The following is a 9,949-nucleotide window of genomic DNA, read 5'->3' as shown; positions in this document are numbered from 1 at the left end:
ATCTTCATTAATGACTTGGACGCAGGACTGGAAGGGATACTAAGCAGGTTTGCAGAAGACACAAAACTGGGAGGAGCTGTTGACTCCCTCGGAGGAAGGGAGGCCCTGCAGAAACACCTGGGCAAATTAGAGGACTGGGAAATCACCAACCACATGAAGTTCAACGAGGGAAAGTGCCAGATTCTGCACCTGGGATGGGGCAACCCTGGATGTATATACAGACTGGGGAGTGAGATGCTGGAGAGCAGTGCTGGGAAAGGGACCTGGGGGTCCTGGTCGATGGCAAGTTGAATATGAGTCGGCAGTGCCCTGGCAGCCAGGAGGGCCAACTGTGTCCTGGGGGGCGTCAGGCAAAGCATCGCCAACCGGTCGAGGGAGGGGATTGTCCTGCTCTGCTCTGCATTGCTCTCACCTTGAACATTGTGTGCACTGTGTGCAGGGCACCACAATACAAAAAAGCTATTAAAGTCTTAGAGAATGTCCAAAAGAGGGCAATGAGGGTGGTGAAGAGCCTTGAGGGGAAGCCATATGAGGAGCCCCTGAAGTCACTTGGTCTGTTCAGCCTGGAGAAGAGGAGACTGAGGGGAGACCTCATTGCATTTACAGCTTCCTTGTGAGGGGAAGAGGAGCGGCAGGCACTGATCTCTGTGGTGATCAGTGACAGGACATGAGGGAATGTCCTGAAGCTGTGTCAGGGGAGGTTTAGGTTGGGTGTTAGAAAAAGGTTCTTCCCCCAGAGGGTGGTTGGGCACTGGAAAAGGCTCCCGGGGAAGTGGTCACAGTACCAAGGCTGACAGAGCTCAAGGAGCGTTTGGATGATACTCTCAGGCACATGGTTTGACTCTTGGGGATGGTCCTGTGCAGGGCTAATAGTGGGACTGGATAATCCTTGTGGGTCCCTTCCAACTCAGAATTTTCTGTGATTTTATAGTGAATTGACGAATTTAACTAACAAAGTTGCACCTATGTCTGAAGGGGAAAAAACCCACCATTCATGGGTCTTAATTGCTACAGTAGTATAGAGCAAAAATATCAACTTATTTTTACCAATATAAATACACAGAAAAAATATTTACCGTCACCAGATTCCTGTTAGCAAAGCTTTTTCTCTAACTAAGATTGTGGTTTAACATTGCAAGCCGAAGGCTCTCCTACCCTTCTGCTCAAATGAAGCAGAAAAAGCCGCAGGTGCGCTCTCACCGCCAGTAAAAATGTGGAACTGCAAAGCAGGGCTTTAACCACAAGAGGTCACACAAACCCAGCTGATACTGGGGGGGATTTTAGAAGCACGTGCCTCCTAAAAGAATTATTTTCGTTTCATATAGAAGCAAAATTTCTATTTGATTTGTCATCTGTTGCTTTCAGAAACAATATGATGTGTCCTCAGCCACACAAGCCTCAAACTCAAGAAGAAAAGCAATGGCATTTAGTTTCCTGAGAATAATCCAGGGATTCTAAAGCACATGGACTGTGAAGTGCTTGGAAGTGGAACATCCTGCAGGATAATCCCCTCAGCAGGTATGGCTGTTCCTATCAAAAACACTCACCAGGACCAGTACTTGCAAAAATGTTTGGGTGACACATTTTTGTCAATTGTTTGCAGCAAATAGGCACCATTATGTAAATTTATAACTGTTGGGAAAATTACACTCTGATCATCCATCTGGCAGGTAGAAGCAGGGAGATGGGCTGAGGCAGAGAGGGAAAAAACTTGGGACAATACTGAGAACAGGCCCAGTCATTAAAGATGAAGCCTGTTTTGAACAGATTCCTGATAGGCTCTGGTGGCTTCTGCCTGGAGATGACCGTTGTCAGTTCATATGAGGAATGGAGATGACAGGAAATCATGAAGGGTCATCTGAATTTGGTGGCCTCCTGAACCAACATGGTATGACTGTCACAGAAATCATTTTACTGTTGGGGTTGGGTTTGGGACCCCTGGGGTTTCTTCAGGCTGGGAGGAGCAGGTGATCAGTCTCAGTGACTCTGCTGGAAGAGGAGCATGTTACTGATTTGGCAACAACGTGGAGGTCTTGAGAAGAGACTGTGATCCTGGGAATTTAGGGAACACATGGTCCAGTAGCTTGGGTGAGGGACGCACAGTATGCACCTTTGAGAAGATTAATACTTTTTTTGCAACTTTTTAATTTGTCCCATCAGATGATACCAGTTCTTCAGGTCTGTGGTGTCCCTGCATCTGGGTCTGGACATTCCTCCACTTATGGTGACAGCCACTTATGAAATGCCATGTTAGAGACATACCAAAGTCTCTAATTTAGAAAGTCTGGATTGAATATCAGACACCCTCTCCAAGGCTGGGTAGCTCTGCACTTTGATACCCACAAAAACATAGGAGTTAACCTTTGCAATCCTGGATTATTGTACATCCCCTAATTTTCTGGTGGGGTCAGTCTGGGGAAACACAGATCGTACTAGTGTGTACTAGATGGCCTTTGTTATGCTGTTACTAATAGCAAGGTGCTCATCACATTCTGTGTGCACTCATTCCCTCACACAGTTCACAAACATCTGCACTAACAGGTACACGGGGGGAGCAGGAGCTGGAGACCAACCCCTGCTGGTTACTTAAAAGCAGAGATGTCCACTGATGTGTCAGGAGCTTTCAGGAGGGTGTTCAGGAAGTCCTTCCAGATCATTTGTTTCACCATATATATATGTGTGTGTGTGTGTGTACTTTATATATTCAGATAGATGGATGGATGGATGGATGGATGGATAGATAGATAGATAGATAGATGGATGGATAGATAGATAGATAGATAGATAGATAGATAGATAGATAGATAGATAGATAGATAGATAGATAGATAGACAGATAGATAGATAAATAATCTAGGATTCTTCCATATAGGATCCTTCATGGATGTAGCCTGGGTTGAACAAGCCATGGCAGATGCTAGTGGATTTGGACAGATCTGGCAGAGTCTCTGTGTTCAGAGTTTATTACTTTATCCACTTTTTTTGTGGATTCAGAAAGACTGCTAGTCTCTGGAGTTTATCAGCTCCTGGCAGAATTCTGCATGCTAGTGCTTGGCAGCTTTCCCCAGCTCCAAATTGGCCAGCCTAGCATCCATTGGGACCCCAGGTGTCTGCACAGCTGCTTTCCAGCTGCCTCTTCCCCAGCATCTCCATGTTGCAAGGTGTTTCTCCTGCCTGGCTGCAGGACTTGGCTCTTCCTGTGCTTGACCTGCAGGAGGCAAGGCTTCTGGGCCAAGGGATGATCCCAAACTCCTCCCATGGGATTCATTCCCAAGCAACATCTCCCCAGTCCATAACATCATATGTCAGACATAGTGAGGACAAACAAAAGCTAACTGTACTACAAGCACAACTTCAAGCGTAGGGGGTGAGGCAGGCCCACGAGTCCCAGGGCTTCAGCTGGCAACAGGAAAGCAGCACGGCAGTAACAGAATCAGAAAGTCAGAAAGTGAACCCACAAAGGCAGGAATTGGCGTGGCTTGGTTCCCCTGTCTTTGGGGAATGCAGCTGACAAGGAGCTGTTTGTGGCCCAGTAGAGAGAGCTCTTGCTGGCAGTGGTGATGGGCTGGTTCTGGGGCCTTTACCCCATGGGGGATGGATGCCCTTCAAGCCCTGGGAGCCTGCAGAGGTGCCCAGTGCCCCTGTGCCACACAGCAGGGCCGGGTGGAGATCCCCTGGGGAGCTGCCATGGAGCTCTTGCCAAACCCTGCTCAGCACCATCCCTTGCCGGCCCTTGCCAGGGAGTTGGGCTGACTTAGGGCAGTGTTGAGAGTTGGGAAAGATGGACAGCACCTGGGACACACCTGGGCTTCTTGAGCTGCTGGACCTTCCTGCACTTCTCTCGTCGTCTTCTTCCTGTCTTCCTCTTCTCCCTTTCTTCTTGGCCTTCCATCTCTCTGGGCCAGGCCTCCTCTCTTTGTCTTTTCCTTCTCTTTTCCTTTTCCTGGGAGTAGCCTGCAAACCTTTACCCCCAAAATTGGATTAGATAGGCAAAGCCACAATCTCCAGGAGTCAGTTTTTGTTTGAGCCAACGCGAGCTCACTTTACCTTCTGGACACTGAAAGGCTTGTCAGTGGTTCTGGGGATGCCAGGGATTCTGTTGCACTCTGGGGGATGTTTGGAGGCAAAACTGGAGGTGTCTAAACCAGAAATTTGGGAGGTAAGAGGTGGCAAAAGACAGCCTGGAGTAGGAAGTGACTGATTGCCAAACAGCCACCTGAGCTCCCCAGAGAAGATGCTGTTTTACATCATCCCCATCTCACACAGTACACCTGCCCCAAAATAGACTGGAGGAAGCTGGAATGAAGTAGGATGTGAGCAAAAGCCCTCTCAAGTTGACAGCTGCTCCCCTCTAGCTTGAATTTGTAGGTCTTTTGTACTTTGATGAAGCACTTACCTAAGGCGTTGGAGAAACAACGCAGAGGTGTCATTGTAGGGGGAGGAAGGAAGCCCAAGGGCTCAAGGGCTGGGCTGTCAGGAGGAGGCACAGTAGATACTGGGCCTCATCAGAAACTTTCTGCCTCTGTGGGACACATCCCAGTGTTTGTGCAGCTGACCTACCTCTGCCCCCTCGGCCTCTGCCACTGGGTCTGCCCCATCTTCTGTGGACATGTCTGGCAGGGTGGAGGAGGCATCCAGGAAGGTCTTTGCCTGATGATCCTCGTCTGCTCCACCTGCAGGGCCACTTTGTTCCTCCAAACACAGGTCTAGAAAGCAGAAGATGTAAGGCAAAACCCAGCCAAGCCCTACACCAGTTGTCCTCTTGATGTTGAGATTTCTGGGATCCCAAGTGCCAGGCTGTGACAACCCCCTGGAGGTTCCTGCTCATACCTGTGCATCTGTTGGTGGGTGCTGATGACTCCCCCAGGCCAGCCGTCTCCTCCCCAAAGATGGCATCAAAGTTGTCCATCATGAACTCCACCAGCACCTTCACCTGCACACATCCCAGCCGTGCTCTCAGCCCAGGGGCCTGAACAAGCATCAAGCAGCCTTTCCCATCCCTCCTGAGCCTCTGCATGGAAGTGGTGGCTGTGGGGCAGCTATTCCAGGCATCTGCCCTGCCAGCATTTGTTGGAGACAGGGGGCTGCCAGGGCCCTCTGGGCATCCCAGCTGGCACGGGCTGGGGAGCTGCAGCGGCCACTCCAGACAACATCACCGGCGTGCTCAGCGCCAGTGCGGCCTCCGGCGGGAGCGGCTCCTCCTGGGGTGGGCTCAGCAAGTTTGGCCCCAGGCAGACAGCCAGGCTGCTGGAGGTCATTCTGCTGGTGGAGACGTGCTGCCCGATATGCTGGAGCAGGGACAGCAGCTGCTTGAGGAGGAGGAGATTTGCTGCCGGCAACTTCTTGGCCACCCTGAGGGAACAGCAAGGAAACGCTCCTCAAGCACGTGCTGCCCACAGCCACCCCCAAGGCTGGCACGGGGCAGGGGCAGCCAGTGGCTCTGTTGTGGAGCTTTGCAGGTGCTCTTAGCCAGCGCTCGAGGCTCTGCACTTGAGAAAGAAAGCATATGGTTGTCTCCCAGCTTCTGATTTCACCCAAGGCCACGCCAGGGAAGGCTCTCTGTCCATTCCCCTTCAACCTGACCCCAACCCAGCAACAGCGAGTTGCCAGAAAAAACTGTGTTTTAAAGAGACTGTCCCCTTTCAGACAAGTCCCAGCCTTTTCCCAGTCCCTGCTCAGGAGGCAGGCTGCTGCCCACGCTTACCCTTTCAGCTGACAGATCTTTTCCTCCCTGCTGGCCATCTGCATCGCTGCCATCCAGTCCCTGTAGAGCTCTGTGATGAGGAGCTTGGAGGGGATGCTTTGGAGGAAGTCCTTCAATGCCAAGGGCTCTCGGTGAGCCTTTGAAGATTCCAGCCTAGCCAGGAGCTCTTGCAGCTGCAGGTCAGAAGCACTTACCTTCAGGAGGACAGCCAGCAGCAGTGCAGGCTGGATTCCCATGGTGACCTCTGCACTGTGGTCCAGGGCCTCCTGCAGCTCCTGAAGGGCTCTTGCCCCAGAACATCTCCTGAATATGCCCTCAGTGGTCGGTCCTCACTGGTGCAGGGCCACCAGCAGCTCCTACAGGAGAGGCAGGAAGGCATGGACTTGTCTGAGGAGCTGCCTTCCAACAGCAGTTGAGAGCCCGCCTGCCCTGGTGCCTGGGCAGTGGCAGAGGGGCTCCTCTGCAGAGCAAGGCACTAGGGCAGCCACCCCTTCCCCCTGCTGCTGCTTCTGCTGGTCCCTCCTGCTGTAAAGGAAAAGGGAGCAAAAGCCCATCTCTGGAGATCCCCGGCCACTGCTCCCACAGCCTGCCCTGCCCTGCTTTCAGCACCATGCTGAGGGACGCAGCAGGACAGGCAAGGAGCTGGCAGCTGCAACTGTGGCACCAGCTCGCAGCCTCCTGAGAGCTGGCGTGTCACTGGGACAGCCTGTCCCAAACCTTGCCCTGCCCTTCTCCAAGCTGGGGGCAGCAGCACAGGCTCTCTGTCCCTGCAGAGCTGTGTCCAGTGGCTGCTGCCCAGGGGGTGTCCTTGCTCATCCAGGTGACGTCCTCCCTCCAGGTGCCACACCTGCATGGTGACACTCAGGGGACAAGTGAGCACAGCTTGGCCCAAGCACAGGGTTGCCTTTCCTTCCAAAGCTCACCTGGTGAGCCACCAGGTCTTCCTCCATTGCCAGACAGGGCCATGGCAGGCCCTTGCTTGGGATCAGCTTGCAAGAAACAGGCCATGCCTGCAGAGCAGCCCTGCAGCACAAAGGGCCACCAGCAGCTGCCCCCCAGCCTGAGCAGCCTGAACGTGGCACAGCTGGGACCCTCTGTCCTGCCGGGCTCTCTACCCTGTGCAACATTCTTCTTCCCAGTGCCACCAGCAAGGACATGGCAACATTCCTGGGAGTTCCCCAATCCTTCTGCTTGCCAAGTGGCACCACACACCCTCTCCCCCTCTTCTGCACAAGTTCCCTCCACTAGCTGCCCATCCCTGGTACCCCAGCAGAGCCAGAGCGGGGAGAAAGGCAGCCATTCTCACCTTTGCCAGATCCTCAACCAGCCTCTCCAGACTCCTGGCACTCAGTGTCCTCCCGTGGGCAAAAGAGGAGTGGCCTCTGCTGCTCGGCTCAGGGAGCAGTGCTCAGGGACAGAGCTCAGAGCAGAGAGACACTCACGGCACGGCAAAAGCTCGGCTCCTTCTCCAGGGGTCTGGTGCTGGGCAAATGGGTCACTCAGGGTCCTTGTGTCCTGGGCAGTGGGAAGGCACAGTGAGAGAGCTGCATGAGCCCCAAGTCACCTCTCAGCTGCCTTGTCAGGCAACTCTGCTCCAGAGCTGCCTGCAGCCAAAGGGCACCTCTCCCCAGCCGAGGAGCTGTTTCCCTGTCTGGCTGCTCCTGGAGCATTCCCCCAGCTTACCCCTCTAGTGTGCCCACCCACAGTTTCTTCAGCACCAGGGAGCTGCAGAAAGAGAGGAGAGCCATTGTCAGGCCTCATTGCCCCCCAGCCTGTGGGCACACACGTGTGCCTGCACAGCCTGGCACCGTGGAGAAGGACTCGGGGCAGGATGAAGCCCAACCAAGGGCATGGATGGGATGTGGGCTGTCAGGGCTGGCTCGGTGCCTCTTGGCCAGAACCTGCCTTGTCCTGGCATTGATGTGTGCCAGGACAGCTCCCTGCTGCTGCTTCTGCTGACATTGGCTCCAACTGACCAACAGTCTGAGCCCAATGGATGTTGGAGTGGGCCCTGGGGCATGGAATGGGGGCAGGACTTGTGTACAGGGTGGCCAACATCTGCTTTGAGCTGGGGACCCCAGAGCTGGCCACCCACAAGGGCAAGGATTATCTCCCTCCAGCTACTGCCAAGGCTTGGCCAACTGCAGCCTTGCCTGCACGCTGCTGCCTTTGCCCCAGGGGCACTTTGTGGGCTTCAAATTGGCCAGCCTGGCATCCCCCAGGTGTCTGCACAGCTGCTTTACAGTTGTCTCTTCCCTGGCATCTCCTACTGCAGGAGGGCTCCAAGGGCTGGCTGTGCATGCGAGGACTAAAGGGCATGAGAAATCTAGTTGATGGGAGAGGCTGCACCAGGTTAACTCGAAAAGGCAGCAGATGGGGCCCCCTTGCTCTCTGTTTTTACTCTCTTGCTCTTTCCCTCTCATGGTTTGCCCCAGCTCTGGACCACCCCCATGGAAGGACCAATGCAGGATCTACCCACTGGTGACATTCTCTGTTTTCTCTCTCTCTCTTCTCCATGGTCTGGTGTCTTTGCTCAGCCTGATGAGAATTTGAAACTAACCTCACGGCCCTACCCACAGGTCGTGACACATGTCTCTCTCTCCACTCCCATCCTTACTTAAACCAATGGAACCAAGAAAAACTAGATGTCCTGGTTCTGGCCAGGACAAGATTAATTGTCTGCAGGAGCTGTGAGGGGACTAGGACATGGAGGTTATTCTCTACCACCTCCCATCCCTGCTGGAGGCAGGGGAAAAGGACTCACTTCCGTACAGAAGGGGTTCCTTCCAGTCCAGAAAACGTGGTGGAGGGAGGACTCTGGTGTTGTCTATTATTGGGGCTTTTTTCCCTGTGGATCCTTTCTTTTCTTCCACCATCTGGCATTAGTATTGTTGCTGTTCCTGTCCCTTTTCTTATCTCATTGCTCCTTCCAGTAAATTGTTCTTCTCTCAGCCCATGATCTTTGCCTTTTGTGCCTCCAATTCTCCTCTCCAATCTGCTGTAGCAGGGAGCGAGTGAGCGAGCTGCACGTGGTTTGGAGTTTCAGTGGGAACACTAAATTGGGGAGTACCATTCCTAAAGCACTCCTTTCAACAAGAAACTATTTGTTGTGCAGCTGGCTCCCTGTGGTGAGTGAAGTTTTCCTCCCTCTCAAACACTCCCTGGTGCCTTTTCCCCAGGAAAAGTCTTGCCTAGGAGCCCTACACTCATCTGCCTTTGTCCCAGGGGCACTCTTCAACCTCCTTGTTCCTGGTGCCTATTTCTCCATCCACACATGTGCCTGTAGAGCCATTCACACAAACTCATGCTGAGGGACCTTTTAGGACATGGTCTTCATTTTTATCTAGTAAAGAAATTCTACTTGTTTTTCAACCAGTCTCAACAGGGTAGGTTATAGAATGATTAAGAAACTAAAGTCTTTGAAAGGATATAAAAGGTGTTATTAATGACAATATTATAAACAACTCTGTCCTCCTCTCTTTTTTTGAAGACCTTATTTTGCAGAGAAAACCATAGGGAATTGTTAAGTTCCTGTAGTGTAGACTTTACACCAAACTCAGCTGAACACTGAAAAGTGCTGTATTTATCGTAATTCTTTTCCTCCCTCTCCCCCACCAGTGCATACGCAAATACTCCCACACAGCCTTCAACTGTGCTTTTTAGCTCCCTAAGTGGTTCTGAACATTTTCAATTCTAGGAGCTCTGGAAATGGCAAGGATTTGGCTTTTTTCAAGATATCTCAAAATTTGCAAAACTGAAACCTTGCTTTTTCTAGATTATGCAGTGCCTCTCTACAGCTGAGACAGAAAGGGATGATGGACAGTTGTTAAAGGTGGAGCAGGGTGCTGATAACCACAACTGCTCCAGGCCATGTGAGAGGCTGGGTCAGACCCAGGGTCCGTCCAGGAGGCAGGGCTGCAGGCAGGCACAGCTACAGTGAGCATCGCTCAGGCAGGGGCTGGATGCCCAGGGCGAAAAAATTGTTGATATCAAACTTCTGAAAGCTCTTCAGACAAAATTTGGTAACCTCTATCTATGATAGTTAATGTCAACAGCAGTCTAGGAAACTTCACTTTGGTGTGGGTTTGAAGCACAAGATATGTGCACTACCATTCTTTATGTGTCTGCTGAGCAAAGTTACAAATTTGTCTTCCAGAGCTAACAGAAAGTTCTTAAATTGATAGAAAAACCCCAGAGCCCTAGCTATTATTATAGGTAGGATTTTTTCATTTTGAACAAAACTAA

Source organism: Neopelma chrysocephalum, unplaced genomic scaffold (genome assembly GCF_003984885.1).
Source record: "Neopelma chrysocephalum unplaced genomic scaffold, ASM398488v2 Primary Assembly neopelma1_108, whole genome shotgun sequence".
Classification (NCBI taxonomy): Eukaryota; Metazoa; Chordata; class Aves; order Passeriformes; family Pipridae; genus Neopelma; species Neopelma chrysocephalum.
Note: the sequence above shows the minus strand (reverse complement) of the source record.